Genomic DNA, 22925 nt, shown 5'->3' with positions numbered 1-22925 from the left:
TTGGCGTGGAAGCAAGTCATCCCTCGACACAAGGGACCGCCTATGATGATGAGGTGGGAAAGTAAGCTGTGAGGAGGACGCACGAAACCTGCAAAGGGATATCGACAGGTTCAGTGATTGTGCAAGAAGTTGGCAAATGGAGTATAATGTGGGGAAATATGAAGTAGGAAAAATTGAAAAACAGAATATTTTTTAAATGTTGAGAAACTATTAAATGTCAGTGTTCAAAGAGATTTAGGTGTCCTTGTACGTGAAACACAGAGAATTAGCACGCAGGCACAACAAGCAATTAGGAGTACTACTGGTACTTACTACAATTGTATAGGGATTTGCTGAGACCATACCTGGAGTACTGTGCGCAGTTTTTGGTCTCCTTATCTAAAGAAGGACATACTTGCCTTAGAGTTCACTAGATTGATCCCTGGGATGAGAGGGTTGTCCTATGAGGAGAGGTTGAGTAGATTGGACCTATACTCTCTGGAGTTTAGTAGAATGAGAGGTGATTTCATAGAAACATAAAATTCTGAGGGGAATTGACAGGGTAGATGCTGAGAGGTTGTTGCCACTGGCTGGAGAGTCTATAACTAGGGGCATAATCTCAGGATAAGAGGTCGGCCATTTAGGACTGAGATGAGGAAGAATTTCTTCACTCACAGGGTGTGAATAATTGGAATTCTCTGCCCCAGAGGGCTGTTGATGCTGAGTCATTGAATATATTCAAGACTGAGATAGCTAGAGTTCTGGACTCTAGGGGAATCAAAGGCTATGAGGATTGGGCGGGAAAGTGGAGTTGAGGTTGCTGATCAGCCATGATCTTATTGAATGGCGGAGCAGGCTCGAGGGGCTATATGGCCTACTCCTGCTCCTGCTCCTAATTCTTATGTTCTTATGTTCTTAACTATATGTTAGTTGAGCCCTTCTCGCACATGTATAACACTGGCATCTTAGCAAAATCATTACTGGACTAATTTTATTCCATTGCTCCTCATAATTATTGCTATAATTATTGGGCTAATATTTAACAGCTATAATTAGTTAACAGAGCTGTGTGTGGCTTCATATTAGCCTTGGCTAATGGAGGACTTCAATTATCCTAATATATTTTGCTGAATTTTGCCCGGTGATTTGCTCTGTTTTTTTGGCTCCCGCCGCTTTTTTTGGCATAAGTTTTTAAATTAAAGTTTCCCCAAGGAATGTGCATCAGCGTAACTGAGTTCGTTATGATTTCTTTAGGTTAGTTTTTTTTTACGTCATAGAGGGCGTTACCTCATGTCTGCGTCAGTATTCATCATTTTTCAAAGTTTGCCCCCCAAAAAATTTCTCCTAGGTCGGCGTATCTGGCCACTTCCGAAAAACCTTCTGGTGAGTTAAGAGAAAGCAGCGTACATTGAAAAATCGGCGCAGCAAGACGAAGTTTCATCGACGTTTTGGAGGGAGTCAAGAACACATTAAATATGCATAATAAAGATAAAAAAATGGAGCAGATGGAAGTATGATGGAATTCTGAAGTTTTCATTTTCTTTAAACTCACACTCCATCACCGAACGTCTGCAAACAGGGCTGGAGGGTCGGAGCGTCAGCCGGCAGAATCAGCCCCGCACCCAGACACAGGGGCTTGGGCTAGGGGTTCGGCTGCAAAACAAGCCCGGGGGGGAGGGCGGCGGTGGGGAGGTGGCGATGTGGCGATCGGAAGAAATCACGACTGCATTAGGCATCAAATGAACCCAGGAAGTTGGGGGTGTGGGAGGGGGGGTTCCCGATCACTGCGCTTGCTCAGACCTGGGTGTTGTCCATACAGACCTTGTGGGGAGAGAGAGCAAAGAAGCTGTCCTGCCTGCCTGCTGTTTTGAGCTTCTTGCAAAGGTAAAATTTAAGCATGGGGGCAATACGGACAATGCCATACCTTGTGCAAGCTTTCTGCATGATGGTGTTACGTAGGAAACAATTGATTCAACGTCATCTCATGAGGAACATCAGAGCCTGTAGGGTGCGGGGCAGGAGACCTTACCCACCTCGGGTAATATGAGACAGGTGTTCGTACCTGCACCTGAGTGATGCAGACTGTGTCAGAAAGCTGCGTTTCTGCAAATAAGTTGTAAGTGAGGTCTGTGAGTTGGTGAAAGCAGACCTGCAACCTAAAAGGGTCAGGAGGACTGCTTTGTCAGTTGAAGTGAAGATTACAGCTGAACTTTCATTCTATACATCCGGATCCTTCCAAGCTGCAACTGGGGACGTGTGCACCATTTCCCAACATGCAACACATGTGTGCATTTGGCAGGTGACTGCTGCACTATATTTTGGAGGAATGATTACATAAAGTTCCCCATGACCGCCCAGGGAATGCATGACATGGCTGTGGGCTTCTCCAAGATTGCTGGCTTCCCAAAGTTACAGGGCTGCATTGATTGTACCCACATTGCCTTGCGAGCACCTTTGGAAGATTCCGAGATGTACAGAAACAGAAAAGGCTTCCACTCCATTAATGTAAAGTTTGTGTGTGACGACATGCATAGCATCTTGTCAGTCGATGCAAGATACCCTGAGTGCACCCACGATGCATTCATCCTACGCGAGAGGGTTATATCTTCCATGTTTCAGCAGCAGCCAGAAGGACAGAGCTGGCTACTGGGAAACAAAGCGTACGGCCTCGCCACCTGGCTCATGACGCCCCTCTGTGTAACCCGGACGGAAGCTGAGCGGGAATACAACATGTCGCACATTGCGATGAGCAGCATCATAGAGAGGACTGTTGGCATCTTGAAATAGCGTTTCCGATGCCTGGACCATTCCGAAGTCTACTTGCTATACTCCCCTGAGATTGTTGGTCAGTTCACTGTTGTGTGTTGCATGCTGCATAACTTAGCCATCATGAGGCAGCAGCAGCTGGTAGTAGAAGACCCACCTGCGGTGAGAGTGGCTGATGATAATGATGAGGAAGATGCAGATGACGAGCGGGAGGAGGAGGAGTAGGAGGAGGAGGAGGAGGAGATGTAGGAGGAGAAGGAAGCCATGCATCTACCTGAACCCGGAGCAGGACAGCGGAGAAGGGTGGGCCGTTGTGCCCCTTTAACGATTGCTCGAGCCTTGTGCTAGCAGCTCATCCGTGAACACTTTGCTGCCTGAAGGCTCAGCGGCAACTATTCCAAATAGACCATGTTTACTGCTTGGACCTGTTCCATAATGTTGTGTTGTGTTAATGGAACAAATGATGGAAATAATTCTTGTTTACTTCAAAAGTTGTGTTAATAATTGAAAAAATAATGGAAAAGATTCAGTTATAATTTAAAATATATTTTATTCAAAAGTTTAACAAACATTTGTACTTAACTTAACTTTACTAAAAATATTCTTGTATCAAGCTTTAACATTTTCAGTTAAGATCTCTTACAAACTATAAAATCACTTAAAAACTTTAGGATCACTTACTAACTTTAAACTTGTAAATTTACATAACTTACAAAAACTTTTAATTTCAGAACAACAGTTACAACAGTAAAACAATAATAATAACAACAACAGCAGCAGCAGCAAAGAAAGGCCGCACCATCTCTCCTCCACGTTATCTAAGACCACCCGTCACGCTTGGTCTTGGTGACTCCACCACCCCTGCCCGCAGTCGGCGGCACAGTGTTTCTGTGGTTGGTACCAAGCTTATTCTTTCTAACATCTTCGTAATGCACACTTCTTGATTGGGGGTGTAGGGGGCAGGCGTCAGTGAGGAGGGCCTGGCTTGGGCCTCTTCAGAGGCTGGTCTGGGGATTGGAGTGGGAGTGGCAGTTCAATGGGCGCAGGGTCTGGGCATATCCCCTTATTGCAGCAGCTAACTCCAACATGCCCTCCCTCATGCGCCCTGACAGTGTCTCAACAACCTCCAACATTCCCTCCCTCATGTTCACTGAGAGTGTTTCAACTACCTGTGACATTCCCTCCTTCATGTTCACTGACAGGGCATCAGCTACCTGTGACCTTCCCTCCCTCATTATCACTGACATGGTTTCAGCTGACTGAGATATTCCCTCATTCATGGTCCCGGACATTGTTCCCATTTCTCGTGAGAGTGTTGTTAATTCTCCCGATAGTCCCGATACCTCATCACCCACTCCACTGATGGTGTCCAGGAGTGATCGGGTAAGGTCAATGCTCTCCGCACTCATTGCCATCATCTGAACCACATTTGGTGGATCCTGCAGCTCAGGAGAGCGCGGTCAAGCTCTTCTTCCCCTCCTCACTCTGGATGTGGCTTGCTCCATCTCACTGGGACCCGCAGCCTCGGACGGTGGGGCCCTGGGTGTGCCTCGCTGCACTCCACTGGAATCCCCAGCCTCGGATGGTGGGAAACCTTGGAATATCCCACCAACACTCAAACCACTAGTCAGGGAAGGGGCTAGCAACACAATGGGCAGCACCTGCACCTTCTCCAAAGTGAGTACAAGAAATGGGGCATCATCCATCCCCTCCCCCTCACCCCCATGCTCTTGGTCTGGAAGGTGGGATTGGAAGATGTTCTCCTCTTCAAGCTTGTCCTTGTCTGGATATTTTTCTGCATCGTCAGGGTTGGTCTCAAGAACACATACAAATGGTTCACAGCAGAGGAGGGGGCAGGGTGGCATGAGTAGGCTCACACAGCGCAGGCCGCAGGCTGATTTGAAAGACCACGATGAATGATAGCACATTGCATCAACCGAAGCGTAGCTGACGGAGACATCCCCATGAACTGAAGCATGGCTAGTCCGCGCAGTACTTACCATTTAGGAAAGCCAGACTGTGGAATTTGCAGGACTTACCCTCTCCCTCAAGTGTGGGCCCAGCTTGTGCAGTGGTGGTTGCTTTTCTCCAGGCAGGACCCATCAAAGCAGCAACCCTCTCTTCCAAGAGTGTCAGTGAGTGCAGATTTGCCGGGTCTCCTCCTGTTCCAGTTTTTTCCCTTTTGGTATTTGCTACCTTCCTCTACAAAGATGAAAATATAACTTTTTAGAGAGTGTGTCTTTCTGCTGGGTGGGACATATAGAGCTGGTCACATTTACATTACAATTGCAATTGCATTGACTAAATGAAAATATTACTTACACATACTTAACCAAGGTCCTGCCACTTCTTTTTGCACTGGCCTCCAGATCTCAGGGTGGTCACCATTGCACAGTAATCAACTGCAGTTGGTACCAGCATTGCTTCATTTCTTTGGGTGAAACTTCTATGTGACCTCTGCTGGTGTCCAGCTCCTGCCATCTGGCCTCAATCACAGTAACTAGTGCCTCCACTTCACCCTGTAAGAAATTTTTGTATTGCATCTTGTATTGCAGCTCCGATTTTGCCAATGATAATTACAGATCTCACACAGCACTCAACGTTCTCACACACACAACTGACTCCTTAAAAATGGCCAATTGCAGACCGGGAGCTGTACTGCGCATGCACACCCATAGGAATCATGTCAAAAACGTTCTTTTTATTTTTGCACAAGCGCAGAAGGTGCGGCATCGTTTTTTCGGTGCAGACAGCAGGCTCTACCCCCCCGAGGCGACTGGACAGGCTGTGCGGCGCCAAATTTGAAAAATACAGCGGGGAAACTTGGCATTAATATTTTTGGAGTATGTCTGGCCTAGAAAAACGAGCGTAACTCTGGCAATACGCTTTGGGCAAAATTGAGCCCCATAGACTGGGATTGTAATAGTGTAAAGGGCAGAGTGGGGGAAGAATTTCTGAAGTGTGTTCAGGAGAGCTTTCTTGATCAGTAGGGTTCCGTCCCAATGAGGAAGGAGGTGTTGCTGGATCTGGTTCTGGGGAAAGAGCTGGGTCAAGTGGATCAAGTATCAGTAGGGGAACATTTGAGGAAATATGATCATAGTGTCGTAAGGTTTAGATTAGCTATGGAAAAGGACATGGAGCAATCTAGAATAAAAATACTTAATTGGAGGAGGGCCAATTTCAGTGGGTTAAGAATGGACCTGGCCCGGATCAATTGGAATCAAAGATTGGCAGGCAAAATTGTAATTGAACAATGGGCTGCCTTAAAAGAGGAAATGGTTTGGGTACAGTCATATCACAGGAGAGGCAATAAAAAGAAAAGAGTGCAATTCTAAAGGGGGTACAGGAACAGAGAGACCTGGGGGTATATGTGTACAAATCACTGAAGGTGGCAGGGCAGGTTGAGAAAGTGGTTAAAAAAAAACATACGGGATCCTGGACTTTATAAATAGAGGTAATGAGTTGGATTTTGGGCTTTTTGGATTTCGGGCCGTTAACCACGGCGGGGTGTTAAAGTTAGCGCCTGAAAATAGTTTGTGCCTTCGACGACAAGTTTCGGCAAGGTAAGATTGTTGCAACTTAGCATTAAGAAGATGATTATATTTCACTCACTGCTGAAATCAAGTCAACATGACTGAGAATTGTATGACATGCGGGTCGCTGATATTTAATTCTGTCACCTGTTAACTCCCTGTTGTCTCCATCTCCAATGGCCAGGAATGCCAAAACACCACTGATAGACAACACTGATATAGAAAAAAATCGAAGAGCAAGTTATTATTTAAATGGAGAAAAATTGCAAAGTGCTCCAGTACAACGGGACCTGGGGTCCTGGTGCATGAAACACAAGAGGTTAGTATGCAGGTACAGCAAGTGATCAGGAACGCCAATGGAATCTTGGTCTTTATTGCAAAGGGGATGGAGTATAAAAGCAGGGAAATCTTGCTGCAGTTACATAGGGTATTGGTGAGGCCACACCTGGAATACTGCGTGCAGTTTTGGTTTCCCTATTTAAGAAAGGATATACTTACTTTGGAGGCAGTTCAGAGAAGATTCACTAGGTTGATTCCGGACTTGAGGGGGTTGACTTATGAGGAAAGGTTGAGGAGGTTGGACCTCTACTCATTGGAATTCAGAAGAATGAGAGGTGATCTTATCAAAATGTATAAGATTATGAGGGAGCTTGACAAGGTGGATACAAAGAGGATGTTTCCACTGATGGGGGAAACTAGGGGGTATAATGTTAGAATAAGGGGCCTCCCATTTAAAACTGAGGTAAGCAGGAATTTCTTCTCTCAGAGGGTTGTAAATCTGTGGAATTCACTGCCTCAGAGAGCCGTGGAAGCTGGGTCATTGAATAAATTTAAGACCGAGATAGACAGTTTCTTAACCGATAAGAGAATAAGGGGTTATGGTGAGCGGGCAGGGAAGTGGACCTGAGTCCATGATCAGATCAGCCATGATCGTATTAACTGACGGAGCAGGTTCCAGGGGCTGTATGGCCTACTCCTGCTCATACTTCTTATGTTCTTATGTTTTACTTCATCCTCTGCAGTTGTTAGCTGTGAGATTTGTGGAAGACCACCTCTATTCTCTCCCTCTGCCTCGTGTTCTGCCGTCTCTTCTCCCGCAATGGGGGAGAGAACAGACCTGTGAGTGAGTTGTAATGCATGTGTTCACACGATGGATGCAGTGCATTTGGTGAGGGGAGGCATCAAATTGCATAAGGATTAGGGTGACTGGTTGCGATGGATGTGAGGAAGTGCGCAGAAAGAGAAGGATGGGTTCGCTTGCAAGGTAAGTGCACGTGAGGAGTGATGTGATGGAGGAGGCTTGACAAGACAGAGTGAGGGGATGGGGAAGGTTTCCCATCCGATATCGCACCCGCCCCTCGCCCCCCCCCCACCCCCTCGCTCCAAACATGCCTCGGTGTTATTATCTGGGCCATAGAGTCAGAATCATAGAGCACAGAAAGATGCCATTCTGCCCATCATATCTGTGCCGGCCCTTTGAAAGAGCTATCCAACTTAGTCCCACTCCCCTCCTCTTACTCCATAGCCCTGCAGATTTTCCTTTTCCAGTATGTATCCGATTTCCCTTTGAAAGTTACTATTCAATCTGCTACCACCACCCTTTCAGGCAGGGCATTCCAGATCAAAGCAACTCACTGCGTAAAACAATTTCTCTTCATTTCCACACTGGATCTTTTGCCAATTATCTTAAATCTGTGTTCTCTGGTTGCCAATCTTATTGCCAGTGGAAACAATTTCTCCCAAGACACTCTATCAAAACCCTTTATAACTTTGAATAAGAATGTTGGATCAGGCTGCCCCATAGGTATCCTAAGCGCATGCCAGAGTTTTTTAAAATGCTGATTAAAATATTTAAGTAAGGGTCCTAGGCTTGTTGTAGGGATCATTTGTCATATTAGACAGCCCGAGCGCCTAACATGCCATGACCTTGGGCAGAGCTGGCCTACAACAAGAGCCAGGCCTCCATCTGAAAAGTCATCAAGCAGACGGTCGGTGTAATCAAGCAACGCTTCGCTGCCTGGACCGTTTGGAAGTAGCTTTGCAGTAAAGTCCTGAGCGGGTATCCAAATTTGTGGTTGTCTACTGCAAGCTCCATAATTTTGTCATCAAGAGGGCCAGTCCTGATCACGACCTGGGCAGCAAGAAAGGTGTCATGTATGTAACCTTCATGTAACAACACTGCAATACTGTATATACTTGAGAAATGTACACCTTGACCACAGGGGGTGAACTTGTGGGAGACACTCCTCACCTGGTCATCCAGGTATATAAAGGGAGGTGCCACGCAGGGTCATCACTTCTTGGTCCTGTGAATAAAGGTGCAGGTCACAGTGTGACCTTGTCCATAGAATGTGCCTCGTGTGGATTTGTGGTATTGTGTAAGGACTTTACAGTGGCAACGAGAAACGGGAATCAACGACCCACGAGAATGGCCACCGGTAGCACAGAGGAACGGTACTGTGTTGGTGAGGACTGGGCTGATTTCATTGAGAGGCTTCAGCAGAGTTTTGTCATGAAGGACTGGCTGGGAGATGCAGTGGCCGACAAGCGAAGAGCTCATCTACTGACCAGCTGTGGATCTAAGACTTACGCGCTCATGAAAGACCTGCTAGCACCCAAGAATCCGGTGGACAAAACCTTTGATGAGCTCAGCAAACTAATCAGTGAGCACCTGAAACCGGCGAGCAGCGTACACATGGCCCGACACAGATTTTATACCCACCGACGAAGGGAAGGCCAGAGCATACCGGACTTCGTTGCGCACCTCCGGCGCTTGGCCAGCCTCTGTAAGTTCACAGACGCCTGCAGGGGGAAGATGCTAAGGGATTTCTTTATTGAGGACATCGGTCATGCCGTGATTTTCCGAAAGTTAATCGAGACCAAGGACTTGACCTTGGAAGCGGCAACGTTGCTGGCTCAGACTTTTATGGCAGGGGAGGAGGAAACCAAAATAATATACGTGCGCAACTCTGACTCCAACGTGACAATGGATCAGGGGTCAATATCATAAACGTGACTCAGAGCCCAGCAGGCAGGCAAGGGCAGTTCGACACACCCCAGGCAGCAATAGACCCCAGAACAGGTTTTCAACACAGACAATGGCAGGCTGAACGGACATTTACGTCATCCCAGTGGACAATGCGTTCTGGGATGGGGCCATTGACACCCACTAACAGGGTGCTCAAGAGCAGTCAAAGGGACAATCAGCGAGAAATGCCTGGTAACAGCTCTTTTGTTCACAACAATGGGAATCTCAGTTCATGCTGGAGGTGTGGGGGCAGACATGCTGCCAGGACTTGCAGGTTTCAACAGTTCGTCTGCAGAAATTGTAACCTCACTGGCCATTTAGCCAGAATGTGCAGGAAACCTGCGACCAGGCTAATTTACAAGGCGGATGGACCAGAAGAGTGGTCTGTGAGGCAGGATGACGAGTAGGGCAAATCAATGGACGCTGAAGTTCAGCAGGTTCATGTGGCAAAAATTCACAGCTCATATATCAAAACGCCACCTATGCTGATGAAAGTCCTATTAAACGGCATCCCGGTACGCATGGAGCTGGACACGGGGGCCAGCCAGTCGCTCAGGAGCGTTCAACAATTCGAAAAGCTGTGGCCACTCAAAGCCAGCAGACCCAAACTAGAACGCATTGAGACTCAATTACGGACGTACACCAAAGAAATCATTCCAGTGCTAGACAGTGCAATGTTGGCTGTCATACACAATGGATTAGTGAACCGGCTGCCGCTCTGGATTGTCCCAGGCAATGGTCCCGCACCATTGGGGAGGAGCTGGCTAGCTGAGATGAACTGGAAATGGGGGATGTGTACACAGTGTCATCTGTGGAGCGAAGTTCATGCTCACAGGTCCTAAAACAATTTGAGTCGCTATTCCAACCTGGCGTCGGGACGTTCAAAGGTACCAAAGTAGTGATTCGCATCGCCCCGGACGCCAGACCAGTACACCACAAAGCCAGAGTTGTGTCGTATGTGATGCGGGAGAAAATTGAAAGCGAATTGGACCATTTGCTGAGAGATGGCATAATCTCGCCCGTTGAATTCAGCGACTGGGCGAGCCCCATTGTTCCTGTCCTAAAAGCGGATAGCTCGGTCAGGATCTGTGGCGACTGCAAGGCCACTATCAACCGGGCGTCACTACAAGACCAATACCCGCTTCCGAGAGCGGAGGATCTTTTTGCCATGCTGGCAGGTGGCAAGCTGTTCACCAAGTTGGACCTCACTTCAGCCTACATGACCCAAGAACTGGCCGACTAATCCAAACTACTGACCACAATCACCACGCACAAGGAACTGTTTGTTTACAACAGGTGCCCGTTTGGCCTTTGATCAGCGGCCGTGATCTTTCAAAGAAACATCAAAGCCTGCTCAAATCCTTTCCTGGAATGATTGTATTCCAGGACAACATCCTCATCACAGGTCGGGACACTGAGGATCACCTCCACAACCTGGAAGAGGTGCTACGACGACTGGACCGGGTATGGCTCAAGAAGTCTAAGTGTGTGTTTTTGGCTCCCAAAGACGAGTTTCTGGGCAGGAGGGTTGCCGCAGATGGGATTCGGCCTACTGAATCCAAAACGGAGGCGATTCGACGAGCGCCCAGGCCCGGCAACACATCGGAGTTGCGTTCATTTCTGGGACTCTTGAACTATTTCGGGAACTTTCTGCCGAACTTAAGCACATTGTTGGAGCCGCTACACGTGCTCCTGCGTAAGGGTTGCGATTGGTTTTGGGGGGACTGTCAAGAACGGGATTTCAATCAGGCGCAAAACTTACTCTGTTCAAATATTATGTTGACCCTGTACGATCCCTGTGAGAAATTGGTTCTGACATGTGATGCATCGTCCTATGGGGTTGGGTGCGTGTTGCAGCAGTGCAATGCTGAGGGGCAACTACAACCTGTGGTTTATGCCTCCAGGTCGCTCTCTCAAGCTGAACGGGGATATGCGATGGTTGAGAAAGAAGCACTCGCATGTGTCTATGGGGTGAAAAAGATGCACCAGTATGTTTTGGCAGGAGGTTCGAATTAGGAACGGACCACAAGCCATTAACATCCCTGTTGTCAGACAGCAAGGCTGTCAATGCCAATGCGTCAGCTTGCATACAGCGATGGGCTTTCACGCTGGCTGCATATGCCTACACCATCCGGCACCGGCCTGGCACCGAAAATTGCGCTAACGCGCTCAGCAGGCTTCCACTGGCCACCACCGAGGGGGCAGCGGAGCAAAGCGCTGAGATGGTCATGGCCGTTGATGCCTTTGACAGCGCAGGCTCCCCCATCACAGCCCGCCAGATCAAAATCTGGACCAACAGAGATCCCCTCCTATCTTTGATTAAGAAATGTGTCCTGACTGGGGATTGGGCGCCCACACATGGAGCATGCCCTGAGGAGGTCAGATCAGGCGGATGGATGAGCTCTCCATCCAAGCCGACTGCCTACTATGGGGCAGCCGGGTAGTCATGCCCCAGAGGGGCAGGGAAGCTTTCATCAGGGAACTCCACAGCGAGCATCCAGGCATCGTGCTGATGAAGGCCATTGCCCGGTCACACGTTTGGTGGCCGGGAATTGATTCAGACCTGGAACATTGTGTTCGCAGGTACATGACATGTGTTCAGTTGGGCAATGCCCCCAGGGAGGCCCCGCTCAGCCCGTGGCCCTGGCCCACCAGGCCATGGTCACGTATTCACGTAGACTACGTAGGCCCGTTCATGGGGAAAATGTTTCTCATCGTGGTTGATGCGTACTCAAAATGGATCGAGTGCATCATTTTGAATTCGTGCACGACATCCACCACTGTGGAGAGTCTACGTGCGGTCTTTGCGACCCACGGTTTGCCGGACATCCTTGTTAGCGATAATGGCCCATATTTCACAAGCTACGAATTCCGGGAGTTCATGTCGGTTAATGGCATCAACCATGTCAGGACAGCACCGTTCAAGCCGGCCTCCAATGGCCAGGCAGAACGTGCTGTCCAAATCATAAAACAAGGCATGCTCAGGATTCAAGGTCCCTCCCTTCAATGCCGCCTATCGTGCCTCCTGCTGGCCTATAGGTCCCGACCGCACTTGCTCACAGGGGTCCCGCCCGCGGAGCTCCTCATGAAACGTACACTCAAAACTCGGCTGTCCCTCATTCATCCTGTCTTGTCCGACATTGTTGAAGGCAAGCGCCAGTCCCAAAATGAGTACCATGACCGTAATTCAAGGAGGCGATGTATAGAAATTGATAACCCCGTATTTGATCTCAATCACGCTTTGGGGCCAAATGGCTTGAAGGTACTGTAATAGACAAAGAGGGGAATAGGGTCATAGTGGTTAAACTTAACAATGGGCAGATATGCCGTAAGCATCTGGATTAAGTAAAAATAGGTTCAGCATGGACTCTGAAGAACCTGAGGAAGATCTTGAGATGGTATTCACACCACCGCCAGTGAACGAGCAACAAGAACATTCAGCAGCATGCACAGTCCCTGCGGTCAGCCCGGACAGGCCGGAATCACCACAGGTGACAGACACTCACGCCAAGTTTAAAAACAGCCAGAGCCCCAACTGCAGCGCTCCACGAGGGAGCGCAGACCACCCGAAAGACTTAACCTGTGATCCCAATAAGACGTGGGGGGGCGGGGGGGAGGTGATGTCATGTATGTAACCTTCATGTAACAACACTGCAATACTGTATGTACTTGAAACATATAAACATAGAAACATAGAAAATAGGTGCAGGAGTAGGCCATTCAGCCCTTTGAGCCTGCGCCGCCATTCAATGCGTTCATGGCTGAACATGCAACTTCAGTATCCCATTCCTGCTTTCTCACCATACCCCTTGATCCCCCTAGTAGTAAGGACGACATCTAACTCCTTTTTGAATATATTTAGTGAATTGGCCTCAACAAGTTTCTGTGGTAGAGAATTCCACAGGTTCACCACTCTCTGGGTGAAGAAGTTTCTCCTCATCTCGGTCCAAAATGGCTTACCCCTTATCCTTAGACTGTGACCCCTTGTTCTGGACTTCCCCAACAGTGGGAACATTCTTCCTGCATCTAACCTGTCTAAACCCGTCAGAATTTTAAACGTTTCTATGAGATTCTCTCTCATTCTTCTGAACTCCAGTGAATACAAGCCCAGTTGATCCAGTCTTTCTTGATATGTCAGTCCCGCCATCCCGGGAATCAGTCTGGTGAACCTTCGCTGCACTCCCTAAATAGCAAGAACATCCTTCTTCAAGTTAGGAGACCAAAACTGTACTCCAGGTGTGGCCTCACCAAGGCCCTGTACAACTGTAGTAACACCTCCCTGCCCCTGTACTCAAATCCCCTCGCTATGAAGGCCAACATGATTTGCTTTCTTAACCGCCTGCTGTACCTGCATGCCAACCTTCAATGACTGATGTACCATGACACCCAGATCTTGTTGCACCTCCCCTTTTCCCAATCTGTCACCATTCAGATAATAGTCTGTCTCTCTGTTTTTACCTCACATTTATCCACATTATACTTCATCTGCCATGCATTTTCCCACTCACCTAACCTATCCAAGTTACTCTGCAGCCTCATAGCATCCTCCTCGCAGCTCACACTGCCACCCAACTTAGTGCCATCCACAAATTTGGAGATACTACATTTAATCCCCTCGTCTAAATCATTAATGTACAATGTAAACAGCTGGGGCCCCAGCACAGAACCTTGCGGTACCCCACTAGTCACTGCCTGCCATTCTGAAAAGTACCCATTTACTCCTACTCTTTGCTTCCTGTCTGCCAACCAGTTCTCAATCCACGTCAGCACACTACCCCCAATCCCATGTTCTTTAACTTTGCACACTAATCTCTTGTGTGGGACCTTGTCGAAAGCCTTCTGAAAGTCCAAATGCACCACATCAACTGGTTCTCCCTTGTCCACTCTACTGGAAACATCCTCAAAAAATTCCAAAAGATTTGTCAAGCATGATTTCCCTTTCACGAATCCATGCTGACTTGGACCTATCATGTCACCATTTTCCAAATGCGCTACTATGACATCCTTAATAATTGATTCCATCATTTTACCCACTACCGATGTCAGGCTGACCGCTCGAAAATTCCCTGTTTTCTCTCTCCCTCCTTTTTTAAAAAGTGGGGTTACATTGGCTACCCTCCACTTCATAGGAACTGATCCAGAATCTATGGAATGTTGGAAAAAGACTGTCAATGCATCCGCTATTTCCAAGGCCACCTCCTTAGGTACTCTGGGATGCAGACCATCAGGCCCTGGGATTTATCGGCCTTCAATCCCATCAATTTCCCCAACACAATTTCCTGACTAATAAGGATTTCCCTCAGTTCCTCCTTCTTATTAGACCCTCTGACCCCTTTTATATCCGGAAGGTTGTTTGTGTCCTCCTTAGTGAATACCGAACCAAAGTACTTGTTCAATTGGTCTGCCATTTCTTTGTTCCCAGTTATGACTTCCCCTGATTCTGTCTGCAGGGGACCTACGTTTGTCTTCACTAACCTTTTTCTCTTTACATATCTATAGAAGCTTTTGCAGTCCATTTTAATGTTCCCTGCAAGCTTCCTCTTGTACTCTATTTTCCCTGCCCTAATCAAACCCTTTGTCCTCCTTTGCTGAGTTCTAAATTTCTCCCAGTCCCCGGGTTCGCTGCTATTTCTGGCCAATTTGTATGCCACTTCCTTGGCTTTAATACTATCCCTGATTTCCATTGATAGCCACGGTTGAGCCACCTTCCCTTTTTTATTTTTACGCCAGACAAGGATGTACAATTGTTGTAGTTCATCCATGCGGTCTCTAAATGTCTGCCATTGCCCATCCACTGTCAGCCCCTTAAGTATCATTCGCCAATCTATCCTAGCCAATTCACGCCCCATACCTTCAAAGTTACCTTTCTTTAAGTTCTGGACCATGGTCTCTGAATTAACTGTTTCATTCTCCATCCTGATGTAGAATTCCACCATATTATGGTCACTCTTCCCCAAGGGGCCTCGCACAATGAGATTGCTAATTAATCCTCTCTCATTACACAACACCCAGTCTAAGATGGCCTACCCCCTAATTGGTTCCTCGACATATTGGTCTCGAAAACCATCCCTTATGCACGCCAGGAAATCCTCCTGCAACATATTGTTTCCAGTTTGGTTAGCCCAATCTATATGCATATTAAAGTCACCCATGATAACTGCTGCACCCTTATTGCATGCACCCCTAATTTCCTGTTTGATGCCCTCCCCAACATCATTACTACTGTTTGGAGGTCTGTACACAACTCTCACTAGCGTTTTCTGCCCCTTGGTATTCCGTAGCTCCACCCATACCGATTCCAGATCATCCAAGCTAATGTCCTTCCTTACAATTGCATTAATTTCCTCTTTAGCCAGCAACGCCACCCCGCCTCCTTTTCCTTTCTGTCTATTCTTCCTAAATATTGAATACCCTTGGATGTTGTGTTCCCAGCCTTGGTCACCCTGGAGCCATGTCTCCGTGATGCCAACCACATCGTATCCGTTAACTGCTATCTGCACAGTTAATTCGTCCACCTTATTCCGAATACTCCTCGCATTGAGGCACAGAGCCTTCATGCTAGCCATTTTAACACACTTAGACCCTTTAGAATTTTGCTGCAAAGTGGCCCTTTTTGTTTTTTGCCTTGGGTTTCTCTGCCCTCCACTTTTACTCATCTCCTTTCTGTCTTTTGCTTCTGTCTCCATTTTGCTTCCCTCTGTCTCCCTGCATTGGTTCCCATCCCCCTGCCATATTAATTTAACTTCTCCCCAACAGCACTAGCAAACACTCCTCCTAGGACAATGGTTCCGGTCCTGCCTAGGTGCAGACCATCCAGTTTGTACTGGTCCCACCTCCCCCAGACCGGTTCCAATGCCCCAGGAATTTGAATCCCTCCCTGCTGCACCACTGCTCAAGCCATGTATTCAGCTGAGCTATCCTGCGATTCCTACTCTGACTAGCACATGGCACTGGTAGCAATCCCGAGATTACTACTTTTGAGGTCCTACTTTTTAATTTAGTACCTAGCTCCTTAAATTTGTCTCGTAGGACCTCATCCCATTTTTTACCTATATCGTTGGTACCAATGTGCACCACGACAACTGGCTGTTCACCCTCCCTTTTCAGAATGTCCTGCACCCGCTCCGAGACATCCTTGACCCTTGCACCAGGGAGGCAACATACCATCCTGGAGTCTCGGTTGCGGCCGCAGAAACGCCTATCTATTCCCCTTACAATTGAATCCCCTATTACTATCGCTCTCCCACTCTTTTTCCTGCCCTCCTGTGCAGCAGAGCCACCCATGGTGCCATGAACTTGGCTGCTGCTGCCTTCCCCTGATGAGTCATCCCCCTCAACAGTATTCAAATGCACACCTTGACCACATGGTGTGAACTTGTGGGAGACACTCCTCACCTGGTCATCCAGGTATATAAAGGGAGGTCCCACGCAGGGTCATCACTTCTTGGTCCTGTGAATAAAGGTGCAGGTCACAGGGTGACCTTGTCCATAGAATGTGCCTCGTGTAGATTTGTGGTATTGAGTTAGGACTTTACAAAGGGCGCAGGAGCAGAAGGAGGAGGAGGATACATGAATATCCAGCTATAGTCACAAGGAGGTATTGGCCGTGAAATTCCTGTAAGACCATTCTCGCAGGCAATCTGCTAAAATAAAGAAAAAAAATGCGCACTTACCTTTCTCTCCTGCACCATCTTGAACTTCCCATTTTTTGATGAAGGTTCCTGGGCATTGTATGATGTCACGCCGCCCGGGAACGCAGTGCGTGCAATGCCTGTGGATTCTTTCGAAGTCTGTCCCCACCCACAGGAGCTGTCAAAAGGAGCTCATTTACATAGGCCACGCCTTGATTTTCTTTTACCTTCAGTTCTGGATTTGGTTAGAGATCACTACAAGGCTTTGAATGGTGAGATTTTTCTCTGATGTTTTCATCTTTTAGAATAGTTTAAAGGTTGTCTAATTTATTTTAAACATTTTAACAGTTTTAAAAGTTAATTAAAGCAATATAAAGACTTTAAAAATGTCTTGCATTTCTGAACGGGTCGTGGTTGTGCAGTGTGTAATAGCATGGCCAGAAAATAAAAAGTAGCGACTTCTAAACTGCATGTACAAATGAAAGGAGGAGAAAATGTTTATAAGGTTGATGGCCACAAAATTTCTGGTTTGTGGAAGGGTGTAAGTTGGCGGGGACAGGAATTGTTTGCTGGGGCGATGTATGACAGAACACACTGAAGAAGCAATTGCCTTCCTAGTGCAGCAGCATACAAATGACGGAATTAGGATGGGATGACAGCACTTGTCCTAAATTCCAAAACTCTTGCCCTCCCATCCGTTCTCGAGAAGCTGAGCCTCTATGTCAAAGGTACAGTTTGTCGGGACCCATTCACCAAGGTGGAAGTACGCTGTTCAACCGAGATTGTTTATGGAAATTTTTGGTCATATTTTAGGATTCATTACAATTGCTGGAAAGCCTTTGCACTATTATTCTCAAGAAGCCATCCTCTACATTCTACATTACCCTTGGAAAGCATTCTATCTCAACACAATTACTGAGCTAGGTACTGAGTGTGTGACTTTAAAGTCGATCATCGACAACACGGTACCTCAACTGTTATAAAAGTTGGAAGATTTGAACCTCTCATTGCTTTGAGAGGAAGCTGCTTGTTTCCATTTCCTGCTGTTTATTTAGCTTGTGTTAAGCTTTTACTCTACTGAACTCCTCAGCATCGGCTGACTGCTGCTTATGCTGAAGGCTATTGAGCTGTTTGAAACAAAGTTTCAGGTAGATGCTCACAGAATGCCAGGCTGTATGCCTGCTTTATCTCGCACAGAACTTTCGTGCCCTATTCCTGGGCAGAAGATTTCTAAAACTCGGAATTCTGCTCAAGAAATCATTGCACGGGCAAGGCCTGCCAAGGTCCAGCTGGCCAGATCAGAAAAGCCGGTTTTCAGCGCATGCGCATTGTGCGCTGAAAACCGGCTTTTCCGATGCCTTCCCGGGTCTGTACACACTTCGTACAGACCCGGGACATCGGAATTTCAGGGCCATTATTGTTACATAACTTGATTATGCTATCGAGCAAGTAAATATAGAATAGTGTGAGTCAACTCCTATGAAAGTAAGAACTCAAACTACTTATGGAACGACCGACGACACTGATTACAAGAAGGTATCTGCAGCTGACCCACATTTTTTTACAGAATCCCAGCCTTCCACTAGCCCCAGCAGCACAGAAATCATTTTGTCTCAAGACCATTTGATTATCTCAGTCTGTACCTATCCCTATAACCTTCAATCTCATTTGTAACAGCATATTTATCCAGACCTTTTTCTGAAGGAGTTAATATTTACAGCACAGAAACAGGCCATTTGGCCCAGCAGATCCATGCTGGTGTTTCTGCTCCACACGAGCCTCTTCCCACCCTGCTTCATCTAACTTCAATCCTTTCTCCCTCATGTGTTTATCGAGCTTCCCCTTAAATACATCTGTGCTATTCACCTCAACTATTCATTGTATTCCACATGCTAACCATTCTCTGGGTAAAGAGGTTTATTCTGAATTCCCTATTGGATGTATTAGTGACTATCTTATATTTATGGCCCCTAGTTCTGGTCTTGCTCTCAAGTGGAAACATCCTCTCTACCTCTACCTTATGAAATCCTTTTATAATCTTAAAGGCCTCTATCAGGTCTTCATGAATTTCAACATAGATAAGTGTAAAGTATTACACTTAAGGAGCTCACATATTACTTGGAAAATAAGAATCTAAATGGGGTAGAGGAACAAAGAGATCTCGGAGTACAAATGCAGAAATCACTAAATGTAGCGATACAGGTTAATAAGGCCATAACAAAAAACAAACCAAGCGCGAGGGGTTATTTCTAGAGGATCCGAATTGAAAAGAAGAGAATTTATCGAACTTTGGTTAGACCATACTTGAAATGCCGTGTACAATTCTCCATATTATAAAAAGGATATAGAAGCACTAGAGAGAGTGCAAAAAAGATTGACAAGGATGGGACCAGAAATGCGAGGGTATACCCACCAGGAACGGATGGGCAGGCTGAGGGGTGACCTAATAGAGATCTTTAAATTCTGAACGGTTTTGATAGCGTGGATACAGAGAGAATGCTTACATTTGTGGGAAAAAGCAAAACTAGAGGGCCATCAATATAAGAAAGTCACCAAGAAATCAAATCGGGAATTCAGAAGAAACTTCTTTACCCAGAGAGTGGTGAGAATGTGGAACTCGCTATCACAGAGAGTGATTGAGGCGAATAATATAGATACATTTAAAGGGAGACTAGATAGGAATATGAAGGAGATGGGGATAGAGGGTTATACTGATAGAGTTAGATGAGGAAAGACGGGAGACTCGAGTGGAGCATAAATGCCGGCAGGGACTGGTTGGGCGAATGGCCTGTTTCTGAGCTGTATGTTTTATGTAATTCTATGCAAAGTCCTCTATCGGGTCACTCATCAGTAAGAGCCCCAGCCCCTTCAGCTTTTCCTGATAGGTATTAGCTCTCAGTTCTGCTATCTAGTAAATCTTTTTTTGCACCTTCTCCAGTGCCTCTACAATCCTTTTTATAATAAGAAGACCAGAACTGTGCACAGAAATATAACTAAGGATCTATACAACTATAGCATAACTTCTCTGCTTTTCAATTCTATTCCTCTGGAAATGAACCCCAGTGCTTTGTTTGCTTTTTGTACGGCCTGATGTTGTGTATCTGTAAGCATCCCTTGGGAGCACTGTATACAAGCCGGCCCCTAAGGCCTGTTCCTCACTCTGAAGTGTCTTAATAAAGACTGAGGTCACTATTACTTTAACCCTCCTGAGTGCAATCTCATCTGTGTTCGGAACACAATAACTTATTAATCTGTGTCACGACTTTTAGTGATTTGTGTATCTGTACCCCCAGATCCCCCTGTTCCTCTGCCCCATTTAGATCTCATTAATACAGTACCAAGTCTATTCCACTTATCCACTGCACTAAGTAAAACAATATCCACTAACTGTCATCTTGCCTCAGGTTTGTTCATTATGAACCTGGATCACAGTCCACATCAATCAGTATGCTTACCTCACTATTGAACATTTTAAAGGCCTGAAACTCAGTTAATTCCCCATCCCCCCGGCCTTTTCCAATGAAAACACATTCAGTTCTGCAAATCAATTCTCATGATTAAGAGCCCGAAGTCCTCAAATCATGCTTGTTATTCCTCTTTAAAATGTCTCCACGGTTTCTGAAGTAAGCTGCCTGAAACTGGACGCAATATCACACCAAGAGGAAATTTTGAATTAAAGCAATATATGAATTAATCAACTTGCACAAAATGGTTGCGAGCAAAATGACACTTTCCCAAAGACCCTTTTTTCTGACACTTTCCGAGCCTCTTTCTCAACACCACCCTACCTAACCTCATGGCATTTCCCACCAGAGGAGATTGGTGATCTACCTCCAGGCATGTCGTCTGTAATAAGCCAGTGGGCAGTGCATGAGTGTATGTATATTTACATGGCTTCTGATTAAACCTAGCCTCTGAAGAAAAATCTGTTTACCTCTTCCTCCAATACCTTGGGTGGAACTGGCATCTTGAGCTTGAACCCGCACCCTATCAACTACAATAACAACTTGCATTTATATAGCGCCTTTATTGTAGTGAGAAGTCCCAAGGCGCTTTACAGGAGTATTATGTGATAAACATTTGACACCGAGCCGCGTAAGTAGAATTTAGCGCAGGCTTGGTCAAAGGAGCGTCTTGAAGGAGGAAAGGGAGGTAGAGAAGCGGAGAGGTTCAGGCAGGGAGTTCCAGAGCTTGGGACCGAGGCAACAGAAAGCACAGGCACCAATGGTTGAGCGATTATAATCAGGGCTGCTCAGGAGGGCAGAATTAGAGGAGTGCAGATATCTCGGGGGTGGGGTTGTGGGGCTGGAGGAGATTACAGAGATAGGATGGGGTTGGGCCATGGAAGTATTTGAAAATAAGGACGAGAATTTTGAAATCGAGGCGTTGCTTAACGAAATCGAGCCAATGTAGGTCAACGAGCACAGGGGGTGATGGGTGAGCGGGACTTGGTGCGAGTTAGGACATGGGAAGCTGAGTTTTGGATCACCTCTAGTTTACACAGGGTAGAATGTGGGAAACTAGCCAGGAGTGCGTTGGAATAGTCAAGTCACAAAACACAAACACAAAAGAGAGAAAAACCTGCATTTTCCATTTGGCATCTTGATGCACTACAGCACTGGATGGTCTGGTACAAAATGGAGCTTTTGCAATTTAACACTGAGCAAATTCTGACATTGTAATACTAATAGTTATGTCCTTCCATCACAGAATATGGAATAGAAGAGTGTTTATAGGATTGTATGTACAAGTGAAGAGAAATGGATAATAAGCATTAAACAAGCCAATGTTTATTGAGACATATATCTTCTATAGATCTCATTTGCCCTTACATTCAAGGATACAGGTTGAGCGTCCGAAATTCGGAAATCTTGGGACTGAGGCCATTCTGAATTTCGGGTATTTCCGGATTTCGGAATGTCCTTTGGACGACCCGAATCCAGAAACACCCGAGCTGATGTTCGGGTACTTCCGGATTTTGGAATATCTTTTGCTGCTCTCCATCTGGTGTGTTGGTACCGGACAGCTGTTTTGTTGTGCAGTTTGGGAAGTGCCATTTGCGGAGTTTCGCTGGGATCTTGCGCTGGCGGTTTTAGGCTGACCCCTGGCGTGCAAGGCTGGGGGTGCCGTGGTCGCCGTGTTCTGGCTGAGGGCAGACGCCCGGGGGGGGTGGGGGGGACTTGCGTTGCGGACCCAGGAGCAGCGGTGCCTGTGAGTGTGAAGACCTGCAAGAAGAGATGGGTTGGAGTTTTTGTTTTTTGATTCTTGAGTGTTTTGTGAATTTTTGATTTTTGTAATTTCCCTGGATCCAGTTCGTGGCAGTAATCGGTTTGGCAGGGTGTCCGGATTTCGGAACATTTTCCGGATTCCGGATGTCCCCGCCATGGATCGGCCCGGTGTCTGGATTCCAGAACATTCTGAATTTCGGAATTCCGGATTTCGGACACTCAACCTGTATTGAAAGAAAGAAAGACTTGCATTTATAGATTGCCTTTCACAACCTCAGGACATCCCAAGGCGCTTAACATCCAACGAAGCACTTTCAAAGTCGAACTACTGTTGTAACGCACAGCAAACTTCCACAAACAATAATGTAATAATGACCAGAAAATCTTTTTTTTTGTAGTGTTGGTTGAGAGATAAATATCGGTCAGAAGAATTGGGAGAACTCCTCTGCTCTTCTTCGAATAGTGCCATGAGATCTTTTACGTCCACTTGAGATGGCAGACGAGGCCTCGGTTTAATGTCTCATGCAAAAGACGGCACCTCAGACAGTGCAGCACTCCCTCAGCCTAGTATTTGTGCTCAAGTCTCTGGAGTTGGACTTGAACCTAAAACCTTCTGACTCACTGAGCTGACACCTAGCAGTGATACCAATAATGCAGCTCGATGCTTACTTGTGGTCCCAAATCCCTCACCTGTGTCCCCCAGCAAACATGTTGCTGTATGTAGAGGAAGAGCATCCAGGGAGGGCGCTGAGCACCTCAA

Source organism: Pristiophorus japonicus, chromosome 12 (genome assembly GCF_044704955.1).
Source record: "Pristiophorus japonicus isolate sPriJap1 chromosome 12, sPriJap1.hap1, whole genome shotgun sequence".
Lineage (NCBI taxonomy): Eukaryota > Metazoa > Chordata > Chondrichthyes > Pristiophoridae > Pristiophorus > Pristiophorus japonicus.
The sequence above is the reverse complement of the archived record's forward strand: the minus strand, read 5'-3'. Positions refer to the sequence as shown.